We start from the raw sequence: 20,931 nt of genomic DNA, 5'->3' as shown, positions 1-20,931 counted from the left end.
TCCACGAGTGAGTTATGAAGGACCTGTTGAGTCGATTAAAAGAAATTACTTCTCTGCTTTCACTCAACAGCAGTTTCAGTCAACCTACTGGATGAAAGAATCTCTCTATGTGACATTTATCTGACACATCAATTTATTTTCTTTAAGTTGGGCTCCACAGCTTTTATGAAGGCTTTTTTAGTGTATACGACCACAAAACATTTGAAATATTTCAGGTGGTGCAGGTAGATTTTTGTCATTATATGGTAGACTTTGGACTAGATGATGCCGTGGCATTCTCCAAGTCACTAAACTTCGACGGAATTAACTAGAGACAGTCTCCAATCGAAAGTATCCAAGCAGCCCTATGCAATTCGTAATTGACCACAAGGTGTCACCGGAGACAGACTCACCAGTATAAAAGGAGCCGTGGAGTATTTTATATGCAGAGATACAATAACTGCAGAATGAATCGGTCAGGAGTGACTTTGAACGTGGACTCGCTAATGGATGTCATCTGTGCAACAGACCCATCAGGTGCATTTCAGCCATTCTAAACCTGCCCACGTCGACCGTTGGTGATGTGAGTGTGAAGTGGAAAATGCTAAACATCAACCACAGCTAAACCGAGAGCAGGCAAAGCTCGTGTACTAACGGTGCGGGACCGTCGAGCACTGCAGATGATGGTTGTAAAAAATTGCACGAAATCAGTGGAAGGTATCACACAGCAGCTACAAAGCGATACCAGCTCTCCAGGTAGCACAGTGAGTTAAAAAGAATGGGCTGCAATGGTCGAGAAGCTCCTCATGTGCCAAACTTCTGTTTAGTAAATGCTAAGCGACATTTGAGGTGGTGTAAAGAGTGACGTCACTGAACTGTGGATGACTGGAAAAGAGTGGTTTGGAGTGAACAGTTGACAGATGCCTGGAGAATGTTACCTGTCGTCTTGTGTAGTGTCAACAGTGACGGACGAAGGAGGTGGTGTTATGGTATGGGGGTGTTTTTCATAGTTAGGTTGTGGCGGAGAACAGCAGTCCTGAAGTAGAGTGGACTTCCCTGGGCCCTAACTGGACCCTATGCAACACCTTATGGATGAGCGACAACGTCGACTTCTCTCCAGACCCCATAATTACCTCATTTGGTTCCCGTTCTTGCGGAGTAATAAATATTTAAACTGTTTTCTTATAGTAAAAATAAAACTGTCCTTTAATAGATTAAACACTAGTAGAGTATTTTGTATAAAAGTATAAATCATTCTGGTGGTTTACAATGTAGTTTTACGTGTACCTGTCGTTTGGGGATGGACTTCACTCCTGCATAGGTTTGTCTTTCTTCACATTAATAGAAGTATACTACTGTAATTACTAGCAGCACTAAAATAGCTATTAAAACTATGACGAAAAAGTTGACAGTACAATTAGGTTTAGTTTGTTTATTGAGTTTCCTGTAACAAATACAAAGCATGAGACATCTGAAACATTTACTTGAGTAGCCTACTTGCTGAGTATTTATTTATATTAGATCGAGTTTACAGTCTTAATACTGAACTGAACTTAAATCTAGAGAGAAGAACACATCCCCACTTATATTTAATGCTATCTGTTCAGTGTTGGAAGATGTTTGAATCACAATTTTTATTAGATATTACAAGCACATCAGTCAAAAAATAACATACTGCCAGAAAACATCGTGCTAATACCACCGCTTACTTCGGTAATGGCCTCAATTTGGCGAGTAAGAGAGCATATAAGTTTCTTCACGTATTCCATATCTTGGTGAAGCTACTTATTTCTGATTAACTGACAAACCCGACCTTACCTGAGTATTCACTTTGCAGTTTTCTATTGGGAACGAAAACAACTCAGCTGTGTTTGAGGTATATCGCTTATTTACCTCAAGCTCCTTCGGGTGTCTACAACGGATTTTCTAAACGTCTCTTTGTCAACGCTTCTTCATAGCTCTGTGCACAACTATTGTTTTGATTTACAGCAGTTCTCCGTTTGCAGTTGAAAGCTGTAAAAAGCTCTACCAGATGTCAGGAATATCCTGGAGTTGAGTCGACTGCAGGAGTGTGTTAGTAGTAAAGAATAAATGCAATTTAATTGTATGCATGGTGCGCAGGTTTTCACGCATCGTAGTATGATATGTCCTCAACTATGTGTAGTACCACGATAAATTTAGTACGTGCACTTAACGGCTTATGTGGAAACAATGATTAATTTAATAGGTGCAGTTAACGGCTTATGCGGATACAATCTGCAAGATGATTGCGAATAGCGTTAGCAGCACACAAGTAATAAATTTAAACGTCGTGCATGATGTGGCAGTTTGTCAAGCGTCTCTTTGTTTATGACAAAATATCTCCTGAACTATGATAGGTAGATGGTTTTCACCCCGATTGTGATTGTTGCCTGACAGTAAGGGATTCGTGTACCAAGTTAGGCTGAAATCAGTTCAGTGGTTTAGGAGGAAATGTAGAACAACCGCACACACATACATTCATACAAATTTATAACATGTATGGATTCGATGCCGTACATCTATGAGATTGTGAGGTTGACTGCTACGTTCCACGCAATATTGCAAATAGTCGCACATAGTTTCTATTGAATTACAGGTAAGGTAGGTGATTTAGCTGGCCAGTCGAGATGCTATATCGTGCATAAATGTTCGTCAAAATAAGAATATACTTGGGCAAACGTGTGAACATGGTAGTTGTCAGACTGCAAGAAACGAGTGATCACAGCATACTCTTCATCAAGATGTAGAGGGAAAATCTGCACTTAGTCATCGAGACAGTCAGAAGAAGCACCATGTTTCGTGTTCTCGGTAAACCCAAATGAGTAGGCGAAAGTCATGCACTAATTAACAAACAGCTCTCTTAAAGTACAATGTTCAACATATACAGATATGAATAACTCTTCAGTCCTACTCGATGATGTTGACTGCTTCACCTGAGGTCGCTACCTGGGGAAGAGTGCTTGAGCGCTCGGCTCTATATTGACCTCTGCTCGGAGACGCTGTTGTGCTGAGACACAGGGCGTATCTTCTTCAGCCTTTCCCATTCATCATTGCAGAATGCAGCCTGACGTAGCTGATGTCTGTAGCATCCATGTGCATTACCGACTTCAGTGTGGTACCTTGACATTGGGACGATACCAAACTGCCGGCCGAAGTGGCCGTGCGGTTAAAGGCGCTGCAGTCTGGAACCGCAAGACCGCTACGGTCGCAGGTTCGAATCCTGCCTCGGGCATGGATGTTTGTGATGTCCTTAGGTTAGTTAGGTTTAACTAGTTCTAAGTTCTAGGGGACTAATGACCTCAGCAGTTGAGTCCCATAGTGCTCAGAGCCATTTGAACCATTTTTTGATACCAAACTGTTGCTTTGCACCATTTGAAAAGAAACAAAATCCCAATACGTATGATGCTACACACCTCTAATCAACCACTATGAAGTTAGTTTGTTGCTTGGTCCACTGAAGGCATGCAGCTATACGTGTCGGTGTACACAGTGACCGTCACTGAAGTATCCGGCTCCAAATATATCTTAAATGCAGTCCACCACTTCATGTATTTTGGAAAATGATTCTAATGGAATTGCTGTGGTGGTCAATTCACCCTAATCAGCCAATTGCTGTTGAGCGGAAGGGCCGGGCCATATAAGCAACATTCACAGTTTAAAGAAACAACACTTCTATTAAACTTTTTTTTGGCAAAACAAAATTTTTTCTTTAAATTTTTTTTATAAGGTAAGTTAGCAAAAAATCCTTACAAGCACGGGCAACCGCCCTATTCAAACAACAACATTAATCTTTAAACATGCATTAAGTGACTCGCAAGTTAATTAAATTCTGTACACAGTAAAGCTCCCAAAAGGAGACTACAATAGTGAGATAAACTTTAACCAATAATAGATATCACAAAATTTTTAACACAAATAAAATACAAACAGATACGCCCTTCGTGACACATTTTCAAAACAGGTGACGTCACATAGGCACGGGCTAATTCAAGTAGCAGAAGGGGGGGGGGGGAGGCACTGGACGCAGACCAGAGGCGGCTACACCCAGAACCTACAGCAAGCGGGCGAGCTGGACAGGGTGCCGAACACAGTACGCTATAACACAAATCTTTTATGAAATTCTTTACAGATCCAAATCAGGGCCGCACGACTCGATTCGGGTAATGTGGCCGAGTCCAGTTCCCACACTACAAGCCAGGTTCGGTGTTGCAAACGTGTCAAACACACCACAACCTCAGCGTCGTGTCCCGGCCTGCTCAACCACGCTCGCCTGATTCCCCAGCGCCGCGCGGCTCTCCGGCTGTCCCTCTCCAGCGCCACACGCCCGTCGCGGCCAAAAGCCACGTCAAACGGCCGAGCCCAAAGATCACACCAAGCCGACCCGATCGATCAATCGATACGAGCCGGCACAGCTCAATTGCATTCCCTGAAAGTACCAAATTCTGTCCAGTTTGAAACCGATCGTCATTGACAAGACATGAAACTCGCCTCAAATCCTTGTCAGTTTCGGTCTTTTTACGGCCATCGTCCTCTCGCCGGGAAAATGACTGCTAATGTTTCACCATTCTTCGTAGGCACATTGGACATTCTGTGTGGGTGCACAAAACATATGGGACAGTTTTGCCGGCCGCGGTGGTCTCGAGGTTCTAGGCGCGCAGTCCGGAACCGCGCGGCTGCTACGGTCGCAGGTTCGAATCCTGCCTCGGGCATGGATGTGTGTGATATCCTTAGGTTAGTTAGGTTTAAGTGGTTCTAAGTTCTAGGGGACTGATGACCACAGCTGTTAAGTCCCATAGTGCTCAGAGCCATTTGAACCATTTTTATGGGACAGTTTCATTCATCGTGCGGACATGGACACGTCCAAACACGATAATACTTTTTGTCGCCCCTCACGTCCCCACGTTGAATTATTCTACTACGCTGATTTCATGCAACCGCCTTGCACATAGATATTTATGTCACCGGTGGAAGATCAAATCACCACCTGGTAACAGTTATACACCGTTTGCATGACTCAAAAGCGACCAGTGTGTTTTTTTTGAGAGAGGTGACAATCGGGCCTGGTGGGCTAGCGATAAGGAGCGTGCCTGGAAACCGACAGGTAGCGGTATCGAATCCCAGTCAGACCACGGAAATTTTCAGTCTGCCCTTAATTTAGCTCTCACTTCTCAACGATGTGTGGAGTCGCCAAGACTGCATGTGGTTGGGGTTCCATGTTAAGCTGCAGGTACACTTTTGCTGTTGGACAAATGGAGTGGATTGGAGACACGCAAGTCATCGAGGCGGCATCCTCACCCGGCCATTGAGCCACACTAAGTTATCTTTAGTATTACTATTATTATTATTATTACTATTATTATTGTTATTAGAGGGCACTAAAATACGTGCCGTGCTCTTACCCTTCAGATTACAGGATAAAATGTCGAAGCACCTCTGAGGGGCACTCAGATAAAAACCATACACCCGCCACAAAAGGATTATGGAGTGGTTCCATTCAAAAGTAATCAAATATTATGTGCTAAGACGTTTTTCCCAATGGAAGGGGAGACGATCAATTCCTCTTTTGTAGAACGCGGTCGGCAGATGGCGGGTCCAGAACTGCACTCACTTTTCCCCGTATAGCTGACTTCCACCCACGTCTTTCTCCAAGTAGCCAATATGTGAAAATCACACAGTAAATTATCCGAGCTACAAGGAGGATGTTGCAGTCTTTCCCAGCCAAACTTGTGAACAATAGCCCTCGCCCGATTGTGCGTGTGGGGGCGGGCGTGATCGTGCAACAGTATGATTCCGTCCGACAGCGACAGCCCGAGGGCAAGCGGCATATCCAACAATAGAAGCATTTCACATCTCCCCCGCCAAAGTACGCCAAAGCTGTTCACACAAGTTTCGACAAGATGGTAATGACCTTCTTCTTCGACTGCAGAGGGCCTCTGTTCGTCGAGTTCCTCGAGTTTCGAACCACAATCAATGCGCAGCGCTATGAAGACACTTTGCAGAAACTGCGAAGTGTAAGCTTCAGCGATTTAGTTGAGAAACACTGCAACATTCTCTGTACTACCGGGATGTTCCACCGAGTGACTCTCACATTTTTGGCGGCTTGAAGAAAGACATATGTGGAACTGATTGTCTCGACTGCCCCTGGGATAAATGTCTTAACGCGTGTGGTCTTTGGTTGTCAACGTTACATACTGTACGTAGGTCTAACAAACTGACTGGGACAGCAGCTGCGATGAACTGATTAAAAGATTTACTGCACCCTGCAGCTGTTATTTATAGTTTATTCACAACTCACTTTTACAGTTTCGCTCTTAGACGATCACAAAGTATCCTACGTACATTCGGTGTATTAGCAACCAGTTAAATGTTAAACATAATCAAAAGTCAGATCTTAAGATGCACAAAGATTAATGCAACTTACTTCGCAAAAGACTCATTGATGGCAAATTCTCCGCACCTGTGTCTGTTCACGTCATCATGCTTACGAGTGACAAAAGGAAATTTCGCAATAGATTCTACACTTCATTCATTTAACAAATAAAAGTGTTCACAAATATTGCATTATAATTTATAATAAAAATCACAGTTTTTATTTTAATTTTGGTCATATCAAAATAGAGTGTGGTACATACATGCGAAATGACTTTCGGGGATTGATAGTAAGCTACATACGTTGATAATGAAGTTCAGTCTTTAGAAATTAAATAGTATATGATTCCCCATTTGATGTTTCGCATTTTCATGCCACATTTTCAGTTATTGTGAATACTTACATTTTTATGTGAGTTGTATCTAAACTGAAAAAACCCTTATTTTCATTGACAAATTATGACCACGTATTGATTAATAACATTTACATTTGTTAATAAACATTGAATTTAAAAGAAGTTTAAATATGCATGTTACTATGAAGATTCTAACGAGCAACATAATGATTACAGACCTGTAACGCAACACCTTGAGTTATAGACGAATTCGTTAGTAACTTACATTAAAAAAATTGAATCCATCTGGAAACTGAAAGTGCTCAGCGACCGGACTTATTTATATTTGCCAAAAAAGGTACAGCAAGCAGTCACAGCTTGTGTTTATTGTACCAGACCTAGATTTCCATCACTGAGTGGACATCTGGACTGCCAGAGGTAATGCCGGAACAAATACAATATAATGACATAGATGTTAACACCAAAGTACGGTTGCACAAATTTCACAACAAGCGGATGGTACATACTAGCAGATAAAGTTGACACATTTCAGCCGTTATTTGAATTAGTCCCTCCAAGACTATAACTTTCCGAGCACTAACTGTCCTAAGGCCGTCCTTTACAGTTATCTCACAGTTGGTCTCAGTGTACGCCATGCATGACTATGGCGCCCTCTGTACATACATCATGTTATAGTAAAGTATTTTATATATGAAGCTGGTTATTTATACTATAACAAAAGTAGCTCTTTTAGGGAGATGCATTTTTTATTGATATACAATAGCGACTACAACGGTGAGTGATGCCAAAAGAGTAAAAGTTCTTTATACTCAAAGTGGTAGTAATGCGAACTACTTCGTATAGGTGGCTACTGACATGTACGTAATTGCTATTCATGTTCTGCTTTGATACAATATGAATAACAATTATGCACACGAAGTAATTCACAGTCCTAACACTCTGGCTATAATGAATTTGTACTATTTAAACGCCTCTCACCGTTATAGTAGCTTGTGTTGCATATTGGTAAAAAAAGTATTTCCTTAAAACGGCCGTTTTTGTGATAATATGAACAACCAACTACATACATAGAATGCGTTACTGTAAATTAATGCATGTATAGCCATGTGTGACATACACTGAGCCCAGTTGCAAGGTAACTGTAAACAGCGGCCTCTGGGAAGTTTCCACTCTTGACGTTTATAGTCAAAGACAGACTACGCCAAATAACAGCTCCAATGTATTAACTTTATCTGCTGCTACTTACCATTCACTTACAAGTGAAGTTTAGGTAATTGTTCTTTGGTGTTAAAATGTATGCGACTGTATTCTAATTGATTTCCGTATTACCTCTAGCGTTGAAGAGGGTCACTCAGTGACCAAAGTCCAGATCTTTCACAATAAACACATATTACTACTGATTGCTGTACGGTCTTTAGCCAATTTAAATTACAATTTATTTGTGCTTTACTTCATGATGAGAATCTTTTAATTATCAAACTCGATTTTTTCGAATTTTTTAGAATTACGTCGTACCGCTTTAGGAAATTGATGTCCTGATGCTGACATGCATATCCTGTTTTACTTTAAAAAATCGCCGGCCGCGGTGGCCGAGCAGTTCTAGGTGGGTAGTCCGGAACCGCGCCACTGCTACGGTCGCAGGTTAGAATCCTGCCTCGAGCGTGGATGTGTATGATGTCCTTAGGTTAGTTAGGTTTAAGTAGTTCTAAGTTCTAGGGGACTGATGACCTCGGTCCATAGTGATCAGAGCCATTTTGAACTTAGAAAATCAGAGAAGGCCACTCGTTAGGGTCCCCTGGTAGAAACACTGCGCACATCGGTGCACAACTGGATCGAATGCTTCCGGAATTTAAAGAACACGACGTGCTGGGATACATCAGCTGTGTCCTTTTCATAGGAACCGTTTGCCCTAATTAAGATATCTAGGTAAACAATGAAAGGCCTACATGTAGAAGCCCACTGGTGTATTTGAATCAGCGTCTTCCCGTAAGAAAGTGCAGTGTTTCTCTGCCGTGCTTCCCCAATTGGTCGGTGGGTGCTGGTACGTCCTAAACCACACTCCACTTGCCACCAGAACATCTCTGGTAGCAAAGGGGGTGTGAATCTAGACACACACCCCCTGCAGGTGGTTGAGCTGCTCTCTGGGGTGGGATGTTTACAGTGAATGGAAGTGGGGCCATGATGGGCCTGTCGTTGCTTCTCACCGGCGCACCATCAGGAGTGTATTCAACCAGGTCCAATGGTCTCTCCTCTGCTGGTTGCTTTTGGTGGATTTTCTGTTCTTCAGTAAGTTATCTCAATATCCAACGTTGCGGTATTTGTTCGACGATTGAATACAAATAGTACAAAAAAATGGTTCAAATGGCTCTGAGCACTATAGGACTTAACTTCTGAGGTCATCAGTCCCCTAGAACGTAGAACTACTTAAACCTAACTAACATAAGGACATCACACACATCCATGCCCGTGGCAGGATTCGAACCTGCGACCGTAGTGGTCGCATAGTTCCAGACTGTAGCGCCTAGAACCGCTCGGCCACCCCGGCCGGCTACAAATAGTACATTCCTTATTGAGGAAATATTTTTGAAAAATGGAATTTATACAGTCCAGTCACATTAATGTGACCATCTTTTACAGTGGGGACGTAAAGGAAGAGACTCAGTGAGGTTCTTGAATCTTCCTCATTTTTTCTCAATACTGAACCGTATGAACAGTAAAGACTTAACATGCTTTTGAAATGCGTCGTTGCCAAACCCCAATGGTCTATCTAGATGCCGAGATTCTTAATTGACGTAATTAAGTTATCAACAATAAATCGAGCTTCCTTTATTTGTGTTGCAGGTATGAGACTCGGTTTACTGCAAAGCAAAGTGGGTCATGTCAACATCCTGTCCAAGTGCAGTATGCGACCTGCTGAGAAGACAATCAGGCGTATCACCTTCAACACCAGAAGTATACTGCTGTTATGAACAAAGGAAATCGAGCTGAGATTTGTGAAACGAAGCTAGAAGATTCATTATCTGTCAAATAAAAAATAAGGAGCAACTTTGAAGATTGTGACTCGTTGAATCACCTGACTACTTTGCAACAGCAGCTACTGTTTGTTTTCTTTTGTGGTAATAAAATATAATAACCATAAAGCAATATTCAAAACTTTACTTTCTTCTTCCCAGTATGGGCACAATCCAGCAGAAATATGAATTGATGACTAGCTGTACAGTTCTCAAAGCACAAATACCTATCATACTCTGACCGCTGAACCTCCTTGCTGCTTCCGCATTAGATTGTGTCGTTGTGAAAACAAAATACAATACAACTTTAAGAATAGATGCACTTTATCTTCAACACACCTACTCGCGTACTGGATGTCATTTAAGTAGCTAGATCACATTAGAATTCCTAGGCATCATTGACATTATTCAACTAATCTTATTAAATTTTACTAATATATCTTTTGTAACTTTCTATTTTTATACGTACTTGCGATTAGTATATTGCACATAATCACTACGCTAATAGTTATTATAGTTAAAACGCTAATCATGATAACAGTAATGACAATTAAAGTAAGGTGTTTACCATGATAATGCAAGCCATAGTGGTAACTATACAGTCAATGATTAGGCTTTCTCAAAGCGGAAATGAATGAAAGTCAGATAAATGAATAAGCGGACCCATAAACTGAACATTTAATGGCCGTCTGACCCGATTATTCAGCTGTCGCAAGCATTAGCATGGGTAGTACACTGTTGGCCAATATGATGGCAATATCAGCAACAATAGAAAATACTGAAAGTTTACCTATCATCTACACACAATATAGTAGGAAGAACATAGGATCAAATTTATAGGTACACAGGGCGCACACTTTAGTACACACAGGCGCCACCCCTAGTACCTACAGATGTCGGACATCATGTCGAACACACTCAGCTTTGTTCCAGAGCTCATCAGCTATAGTGACGTGTGAGTGGTGTGGTCCCAGAGTCTTGGTAGCCCATGACCAGATGTTTTCGATGGACTTGAGCTGTGGAACACGTGGTGGCCAGGGCAACAGTCTAACACCCACTGTTTTGAGGTATGTCATGATAGCACTGCCAACATGCATATATTGGTGAAAGATAATGTCACAGAGTCCTCCAAGAGAGGGCACTGTTACCATCCTTAATATGTCAGAAATGTAACACCTGCAGTGTAAATAATTAGCTATGTGAACCAGAGGTGATAGTTTTGTGTACCGAAGGTTACCGCGTATCATCACGCCAAGTACGGAGTCCTTACGATGAAGATGAATGTGTTCCTTGACACATGGGCACGTCCATCTCACTGCAGTATCTACAACACGGACTCTTCTGAAAATATTAGGCCGTTTCACTCCTGCGTCCTCTGCTCTGAGTGTCGGCGCGCCACTCCCTGCTGTCTCTCTAACGGAAACCGCAACAGTGATCGCGGATCTGACAGTACATGATGGTCCAGACGTCAGCAGACCCTCTGTCTGGCTACTCGTCGTGGCTGTATGATCTGGAACATCCGAGCGAAAATTGTGTTCCTCCTCTCGGGCACCAGTGGTGAGGGGCCTTTGAGATCCTGCATGACGTTGACAGCGGTTCTCCTGAAATATCGATTCCATATCCACACTTCAGTCTCGCTAGATCAGGATACTGCCACTGAACGTTTCTCTTTACACATGGAGTATCACGATTTTCTCTCCAACAGAAAGTTTACACAGCGTGTTTACCATACAGAAATCACCTTTAAATACTGGTTAACATTTAAAGGTGATTTCTCTATGGGAAACACGCTGTGTAAGCTTTTCTTACATTCAAGATGTTGATGGCGTGATTCCTGTCTACGTTCGGCTGAAATGCAAATATTTGAATATCCAAGTACCATGATCACTTCATGGTGATGCAGTTTTAATGGTCAAGAGTGTATATACCCATTTATGGGGAAAAGATGTTCCATAGTACTACACTCCAGCTTCGTTTTGTAAGCCAAGCAATATCAGAACCGACCAATGTGTAGCTATTAAACAGCTGACTATAGCAGCCTGCTTAATGCTATAAGGGACGATCACGAAGTTTTGATAGACTGTTGCCGAGTATACTCAACCCAACGTGTCTCCGATGAAGGTAGATAATCACTGACATGTTGGCAAGGGGTTAGTGTGACCTTCAAAATGAAACACTTTGCTCGCCTTGTTACGAGAAATATTATTACGGAAACGGGAAAGTAAAATTTTCTAAGTTTGAATAGCCAGTGTTAATAGCGTGGAATCAGCATCCGGCACCAGCCGGGAAGCGTAAATATTTCAACATGTTAATCAGTCAGGAAGACAGTAACCTCAACAGTCGTGTACGAGACTGCGAGCGAGCTCAGCAGAAAATCGTTAAAAGAGTGCAGACTGAACTGCCATCGTCACATTATGTAAGACACCTTAGGCATGACGTAACAACGCCTAGCAGGAGTCTGATTACGCAATAAAGACAATGTAGCAAATTCATTAAGAAAATGTAGTAGAATTGAAGAGCTCTGATGAATCGAATAGAGGGGAAATGATTCGGTCATTACGAATGACGTCATAGAGTGAAGCATCTCCTCGATGACATGAATACTGCACACCCGCAAACCTAGAGCGTTCAATCAGTACGATCGATAGCGTTCAAGATGTTCGCTCTCGACTCTGTGGCTATGTGTTGTTTGGTTACGTCTTGTGTGTGAGAGTGTTTTCGTGTCGGCCTAACATTTCCTGCCTTACGAGAAGATAAGCGATCCATAGCCACAGATAACGAACTCCAGCAGATAGTACTGAAATCAGCACAGCAGCCAGCACTGATGAGTGGTCCAGGGGTCTACCAAATACGGCTGCGGTCCACGGCAGAAGCTGCCCTGAAACTCCAGCATCACACAAATCTGACGGTCTACCGTCCCGGTGGGCCGCGTGCAGCATTCAACACGACATCACCTACGCCTACATTTGCATGATTACTCTTCTATTCACAATTAAGTGCGTGGCAGAAGATTCATCGAACCACCTTTAAGATACTTCTCTACCGTTCCATTTTTGATCACCGTGCTGGGAAAACAAATAGTTAAATCTTACTATGTGACCTCCGATTTCTCTTATCTTATTAGACGAACATTTATCCCTTTGAGTTGGACGCTAACAAAATACTTTTACGTTCTGAAGAGACAGTGATCGAAGTATCATAAGGGGGACCTGCTGCAACGAAATATTCCTTTGTTTTAAAGACTGCCACACCGATATGTGTTTCATATCTGTAGCACTATCTCCCTTATTTCTCTAAAAAAATAACCGAGCTGCCCTTCTGTGGACATTTACGTAAGTCTCCTGCCAGTCCTATCTGAAATGGAACTTCCTGCCAGATTAAAAGTGTGTGCCGGACCGAGACTCGAACTCTGGACCTTTGCGTTTCACGGGCAAGTGCTCTACCATCTGAGTTACCCAAGCACGACTCACGCCCCGTCCTCACAGCTTTACTTCTGCCTGTACCTCGTCCTCTACCTTCCAAACTTTACAGAAGCTCTCCTGCGAACCATGCAGAACTAGCACTCCTGAAAGAAAGGATATTGTGGAGACATGGCTTAGCCACAGCCTGGAGGATGTTTCCAGAATGAGATTCTCACTCTGCAGTGGAGTGTGCGCTGACATGAAACTTCCGTGCAGATTAAAACTGTGTGCCGGACCGAGACCTTTGCCTTTCGCGAGCAACTGCTCTACCATCTGAGCTACCCAAGCACGACTCACGCCCCGTACTCATGGTTTTAATCTGCCAGGAAGTTTCATATCAGCGCACACTCCGCTGCAGAGTGAAAATCTCATTCTATCTGAAATGGATCCCTCACCGCACAGCAATACTCCAGAAGACGGTGGACAAGTGTAATGTAAGCAGTCTCTTTAGTGGTCCTCTTACATTTTCTAAGGTTTCTACGAATAAATCGCCGTCTTTGGCTTTCTTTCCGACAACATTATCCATGAGATCGTTCTGTATTTATTCATAATTGAAATCCGTAAGTATTTAGTTGAGATTGCTGGCTTTAGATTAGTGTGATATATAACTGATTAGCGGATTCCTTTCAGTATTCGTGTGGATGACTTCACATTTTTCATTATTTAGAGTCATTACCGCTTTTTACACCATACAGATATCTTGTCTAAATCATTTTGCAATTCGTTTTGATGAACTGATGACTGTACAAGACGATAAACGACAGCACCATCTACAAACAATCTAAGATGGCTGCTCAGATTGTCTAGTAAATTGTTTTTGTAGATCAGGAATAACAGAGGGCCTATAACAGTCCTTTGGGGAACGCCAGATATTACTTCTGCTTTACTCGATGACTTTCCGTCAATTATTGTGGCATCCGATACCGTGGTCCACCTGACGGGACAATGCGGACAGTGGTCGAGCAGGGACTGAGTATTCCCCGAAACGGCGTGTGAATCAAACACGCCATCTGAAAGCAGCGCTACTGAGGAGGCGTGCCTGCCTCCCCAGTGCGCGGCAGTCTGTCGCATCAGGGTGACATGGTATTCAGCTCCGAGTTAACGCAGCGTCCTCAGCAGCAGTGAGTCCGCTGTTGTACACTCCTGGAAATGGAAAAAAGAACACATTGACACCGGTGTGTCAGACCCACCATACTTGCTCCGGACACTGCGAGAGGGCTGTACAAGCAATGATCACACGCACGGCACAGCAGACACACCAGGAACCGCGGTGTTGGCCGTCGAATGGCGCTAGCTGCGCAGCTTTTGTGCACCGCCGCCGTCAGTGTCAGCCAGTTTGCCGTGGCATACGGAGCTCCATCGCAGTCTTTAACACTGGTAGCATGCCGCGACAGCGTGGACGTGAACCGTATGTGCAGTTGACGGACTTTGAGCGAGGGCGTATAGTGGGCATGCGGGAGGCCGGGTGGACGTACCGCCGAATTGCTCAACACGTGGGGCATGAGGTCTCCACAGTACATCGATGTTGTCGCCAGTGGTCGGCGGAAGGTGCACGTGCCCGTCGACCTGGGACCGGACCGCAGCGACGCACGGATGCACGCCAAGACCGTAGGATCCTACGCAGTGCCGTAGGGGACCGCACCGCCACTTCCCAGCAAATTAGGGACACTGTTGCTCCTGGGGTATCGGCGAGGACCATTCGCAACCGTCTCCATGAAGCTGGGCTACGGTCCCGCACACCGTTAGGCCGTCTTCCACTCACGCCCCAACATCGTGCAGCCCGCCTCCAGTGGTGTCGCGACAGGCGTGAATGGAGGGACGAATGGAGACGTGTCGTCTTCAGTGATGAGAGTCGCTTCTGCCTTGGTGCCAATGATGGTCGTATGCGTGTTTGGCGCCGTGCAGGTGAGCGCCACAATCAGGACTGCATACGACCGAGGCACACAGGGCCAACACCCGGCATCATGGTGTGGGGAGCGATCTGCTACACTGGCTGTACACCACTGGTGATCGTCGAGGGGACACTGAATAGTGCACGGTACATCCAAACCGTCATCGAACCCATCGTTCTACCATTCCTAGACCGGCAAGGGAACTTGCTGTTCCAACAGGACAATGCACGTCCGCATGTATCCCGTGCCACCCAACGTGCTCTAGAAGGTGTAAGTCAACTACCCTGGCCAGCAAGATCTCCGGATCTGTCCCCCATTGAGCATGTTTGGGACTGGATGAAGCGGCGTCTCACGCGGTCTGCACGTCCAGCACGAACGCTGGTCCAACTGAGGCGCCAGGTGGAAATGGCATGGCAAGCCATTCCACAGGACTACATCCAGCATCTCTACGATCGTCTCCATGGGAGAATAGCAGCCTGCATTGCTGCGAAAGGTTGGATATACACTGTACTAGTGCCGACATTGTGCATGCTCTGTTGCCTGTGTCTATGTGCCTGTGGTTCTGTCAGTGTGATCATGTGATGTATCTGACCCCAGGAATGTGTCAATAAAGTTTCCCCTTCCTGGGACAATGAATTCACAGTGTTCTTATTTCAATTTCCAGGAGTGTATTTAGCGGATTCTCTCCGGATTACGTAGCCACCAGTTGTCACAGAAGACAGGGTAACAACTTGTATTCTGAATAATAAATGGCACAATCTTGAATACTGTTTTATTGCGTCTAACGACGCCACACAGGTCCTCGGTCTGCATCCTGACAAAACAGTATGGGTCTACATTCCGGCAGTGGACGATACCTACAACCTCTTATACGTATTATTGGTAAAGACTGGCATAAATACTGATGGCCTATTTCATTTCCTCTTACAAACGACCAGAAACGGCAGAACTGAGAAATCGAGGTGCAGTATCAGAATAAGTGGTGACTGGTATATTCAGGATACCAGAAATACTAGCTCTAATTATGGCTCCGTCAGAAAATGTTTCAAGGAACTTTCACAAATACATGAAGACCTTAGAATTTCCTGACACAATTGGATTCCATGTCTTTATTCCGTAGAGTCAACGATAGTGACGAACCAAAACTGTACACCCACATACGAACTAGCCTCTCAACCTTTCGCGCGAAGTGTGCTACAGATGTCAGTATTTGAGCATACCTCAAGTATCTTATTTATCACAACTGCTAATCACAAAAAAATGGCTCTGAGCACTATGGGACTCAACTGCTGAGGTCATTAGTCCCCTAGAACTTAGAACTAGTTAAACCTAACTAACCTAAGGACATCACAAACATCCATGACCGAGGCAGGATTGGAACCTGCGACCGTAGCGGTCTTGCGGTTCCAGACTGCAGCGCCTTTAACCGCACGGCCACTTCGGCCGGCTGCTAATCACAGCTGTACTAACAGGGGAAACCATCAGACACAGCCAACCGACTGGGTTCATATTTAGCAGGTCTCTTGTGTGGGGCCTAAAATAGAAGACTCTGAGAAATGTTGGATAAACAACCCCCCTCCCCCTCAAAACCCTCACCACAGTTTTTGAGAAAGCAACTGCTGTTGGTCACAACGCACAATCAACTGAAAACTGAATACCTTTCATCGTAGTACATGAGTTCCGCAAACGGATATTTTCACAAAAATCGAGGAAAGAAACATTTTTGATTGCCACTTACGTACCCATAAGGTATAAGCTTCGCAGTCTAAGTGCTGTTGGGGTAGCGACGAAGGCATCTGGCTCAGGAGCAGGGAACCTGTGTTCGATTTTCAAGTCATTCTGTTTTCCATTTGTACTTTTTTCCATTTCGAAACTGATAGGAATATGGAGGTCACTAAAATAAGTAAATCAATAAAGAATAATAACAAGGTATACAAACAAATTTTTCAGACGACATGGATTAATAAATAATTGAAAAGTAAATTAAATGAAATTAAAAATTATATTAAATAAATAAAAAGTAAATCAGTAAAGATTAATAACAAGGCACATAAATAAATTTCTCGGATGATGTGGATTAAAAAGAATTACAATTTTAACCCTCGTTGCATGGAAACAGTAATTCCGAGTAAAAGTGCTTCGAAGACGAGACTTGGACGCACTACATTTCTTAAGGAACAAAAACGAACCCTTGTCGCAGTTGGTGGTACACAAAAATAACATATTCGTACACAGCGTCCAAAAATATGTTGTCTAAAGACTACTCGTGGTGTAGAAACGGTCAAACGTTTAACCAACTCGTTAAAAAAAATGTTTACGTCATTTGCTTCAAACCCAGTAAACTGACAAATTAAATACAGAAAACATATAATGAGAACATTTTAAAACCATGCATTGGTGACTATATCTACATCTACATTTACAGATACTTCGCAGTCCATCGTAAGACGAGTGATGGAGGATACCCCTTATCAATACTAGTAATTTCCCTTACTGTTCCCCTCTCATACAGAACGGGAGAAAAGCGACTGTCTATATGGCTCGGTATGAGCCCTAATTTCTCATATCTTATCTTCGTCGTCCTTACGCCTTATGTGTGTTGGAGGCAGTAGAATCGTTCTGCACTCAGCTTCAAAAGCCGGTTCTCTGACCGCCAGTGAATTGCTCCGATGTCTTCCTTTAATACAACCTGCTACGGATCCCATTCACTCGAGCTGCACTCAGGAACAGGTCGCAATAACGTCCTATATGCTGTCTCCTTTACAGGTAAGCCACACTTTCCTAGAATTCTCCCAATAAACAACAGCCGACCGTGCTCCTCCCACAACCCTCGCATGCCCGTTCCTTTTCATATCCCTTTGCACCGTTACCCCCAGATATTTAAACGATGTGGCTGTGTCAGGCAGAGGACTACTGATGCCGTTTCCGAACATTACGTGTTGTCTTTCCTACTCCTCGGCATTAACTTTCATTTTTCTGCATTTAGAGTTAGCTGCCGTTCATCACACCTGCTATGGCGCCTTGCTAGGTCGTAGCAAATGACGTAGCTGAAGGCTATGCTAACTATCGTCTCGGCAAATGAGAGCGTAGTTGTCAGTGATCCATCTCTGGCTAAGTCGGCTGTACAACAGGGGCGAGTGCTAGTAAGTCTCTCTAGACCTGCCGTGTGGCGGCGCTCGGTCTGCAATGACTGACAGTGGCGACACGCGGGTCCGACGTATACTAACGGACCGCGGCCGATTTAAAAGCTACCACCTAGCAAGTGTGGTGTCTGGCGGTGACACCACAACACCAACTATAATTTTGTCTAAGACATCTTGTATCCTACTACAGTCACTCAACGACAACACCTCACTGTACATCACAGCATCATCAGCAAGCAACCGCAAATCGCTGCCCGTCCAGACTACCAAATCATCTACCTACACGGAGAATAACAACGCTCCTAACATACCTCCCCGGAGCACTCCTGACGATAGCCTTTCCCTGATGAACACCCGCTGTCGAGGATAACGTACTGGGTTCTATAACTTAACAAGTCTTCGAGGCACTCACATATCTGTGCACCTATTTATATACTCGTACCTTTTTAACAGCTTGAAATGGGACATCGTTTCAAACGCTCTCTGGAAATTTAGAAATATGGAATCTGCCTCTTGCCCCTCATCCGTTGTTCGCAATATGTCAAGTGAGGAAAGGGCAAGCTTAGTTCGCATGCTTCCTAACACCTTGCTGATCCGTGGACATTAGATTGTCGGTCTCAAGAAACCTTATTATATTCTAAGTGAGACTGTGTTCGAGGATTCTGCAGCAAACAGACGTTAGGCGTTTTGGTCTATAACTTTGCGGCTCTGTTCTTTTTTCTTCTTATAATTATACAGGAGCCACTTGCACTTTTCCCCAGTAGCTTGGGACCTTGCGCTGCGCGAGATATTAACTGTAAATGCAAGCTAGGTAAGACGCCAATGCTGTAGAGTACTCTTTGAAAAATCGAACTGGGATGCCATCCGGACCTGATGAATTATTTGTTTTCAACTCTTTCATTTATTTCTCTACAAAAGAGATGCTTATTACTCTGTCATCCATACGAGAGTCCGTTCGTTAGTCAAACGGTGGTATGTTTGCTCGATTTTCCTCCGTGAACGACTTCTTGAAAGTGAAATTTAAAGCTTCGACTTCTGTTTTTCTCTCTTCACCTGTCGCAACAGATTGGTTAACAAGTGACTGGATGGAAGAATTAGGCCCAATTACCGATTTTACGTAAGACCACAATTTTCTCGGGTTCCCTGTCAGATATCTTGCTAATGTATGATGGTGGTAGTTGTTGTATGCTTCGCGCACAGATCTCTTCACAGACGCACGAATCTCTACTATCCTTTCCTTGTCGTTATTTGCTGATAAGTTCTGTCTGACATTGGATTCCTGGTGTGAGCAAACTAATACTGTCATATATGGTGGCATGTTTATAGATGACAAGGGTCTTCCGACAAGTACGGAAGTAGTAATTCCGCTAAACTGCACACCTGTAAGCCAGCAATGTGATGTTTTGTTTTTGCTTGTTTATTTAGACGTTTCAGAATTGTAATCTGCTTCTGGAAACACAGCGGTAATTACACATCCGCGCGGACGCAATAACGATTGACTGTGTGTGATATACATCAAAATTAATTCCAGAGATATAAATCTTTTCAAATGTAAATCAAGACTTCTTTCCGTCGAATCTTCGAAAGGAATGATGTAACTGCGCGAAGGCTGCATTCATTAAATGTTCTTGGTGTTGCGAGTATATTTGCTTCGAAAGTTTGCTTGAGAAATATCATCCATCTAGTTCTTCAGAAAAAAATGGACGACATAGATTGAGTGAAAGAGCCATTGTAAAGTGACCAGGACTAAATTTTTAATACTTTACTATTTCAACTCGTTTAAGAAATTGATGTGCATACCTTATTATTATTTCTTATTGTTTTACCATGGACCTTGCCGTCGGTGGGGAGGCTTGCGTGCCTCAGCGAGACAGATAGCCGTACCGTAGGTGCAACCACAATGGAGGGGTATGTGTTGAGAGGCCAGACAAACTTGTGGTTCCTGAAGAGGGGCAGCAGCCTTTTCAGTAGTTGCAGGGGCAACAGGCTGGATGATTGACTGATCTGGCCTAGTAACACTAACCAAAACGGCCTTGCTGTGCTGGTACTGCGAACGTAATTTTTCCCGAGGGCTTGAAGCTTTACTGTATGGTTAATGATGATGGCGTCCCCTTGGGTAAAATATTCCGGAGGTAAAATAGTCCCCCATTCGGATCTCCGGGCGGGGACTACTCAAGAGGACGTCGTTATCAGGAGAAGGACCGAGCGAGGTGGCGCAGTGGTTAGACACTGGACTCGCATTCGGGAGGACGACGGTTCAATCCCGCGTCCGGCCATCCTGATTTAGGTTTTAAGTGATTTCCCTAAATCACTCCAGGCAAATGCCGAGATGGTTCCTCTGAAAGGGCACGGCCGCCTTCCTTCCACATCCTTCCCTAAACCGATGAGACCGATGACCACGCTGTCTGGTCTCCTTCCCCAAACAACCAACCAACCAATCAGGAGAAGGAAAACTGGCGATCGGAGCGTGGAATGTCAGATCCCTTAATCGGGCAGGTAGGTTAGAAAATTTAAAAAGGGAGATGGATAGGTTAAAGCTAGATATAGTGGGAATTATTGAAGTTCGGTGGCAGGAGGAACAAGACTTTTGGTCAGGCGAATACAGGGTTATAAATACAAAGTCAAATAGGGATAATGCAGGAGTATGTTTAATAATGAATAAAAAAATAGGAATGCGGGTAAGCTACTACAAACGGCAT

This window comes from Schistocerca americana, chromosome 5, assembly GCF_021461395.2.
Source record: "Schistocerca americana isolate TAMUIC-IGC-003095 chromosome 5, iqSchAmer2.1, whole genome shotgun sequence".
NCBI lineage: Eukaryota > Metazoa > Arthropoda > Insecta > Orthoptera > Acrididae > Schistocerca > Schistocerca americana.
This window is presented reverse-complemented; position numbering follows the sequence as displayed.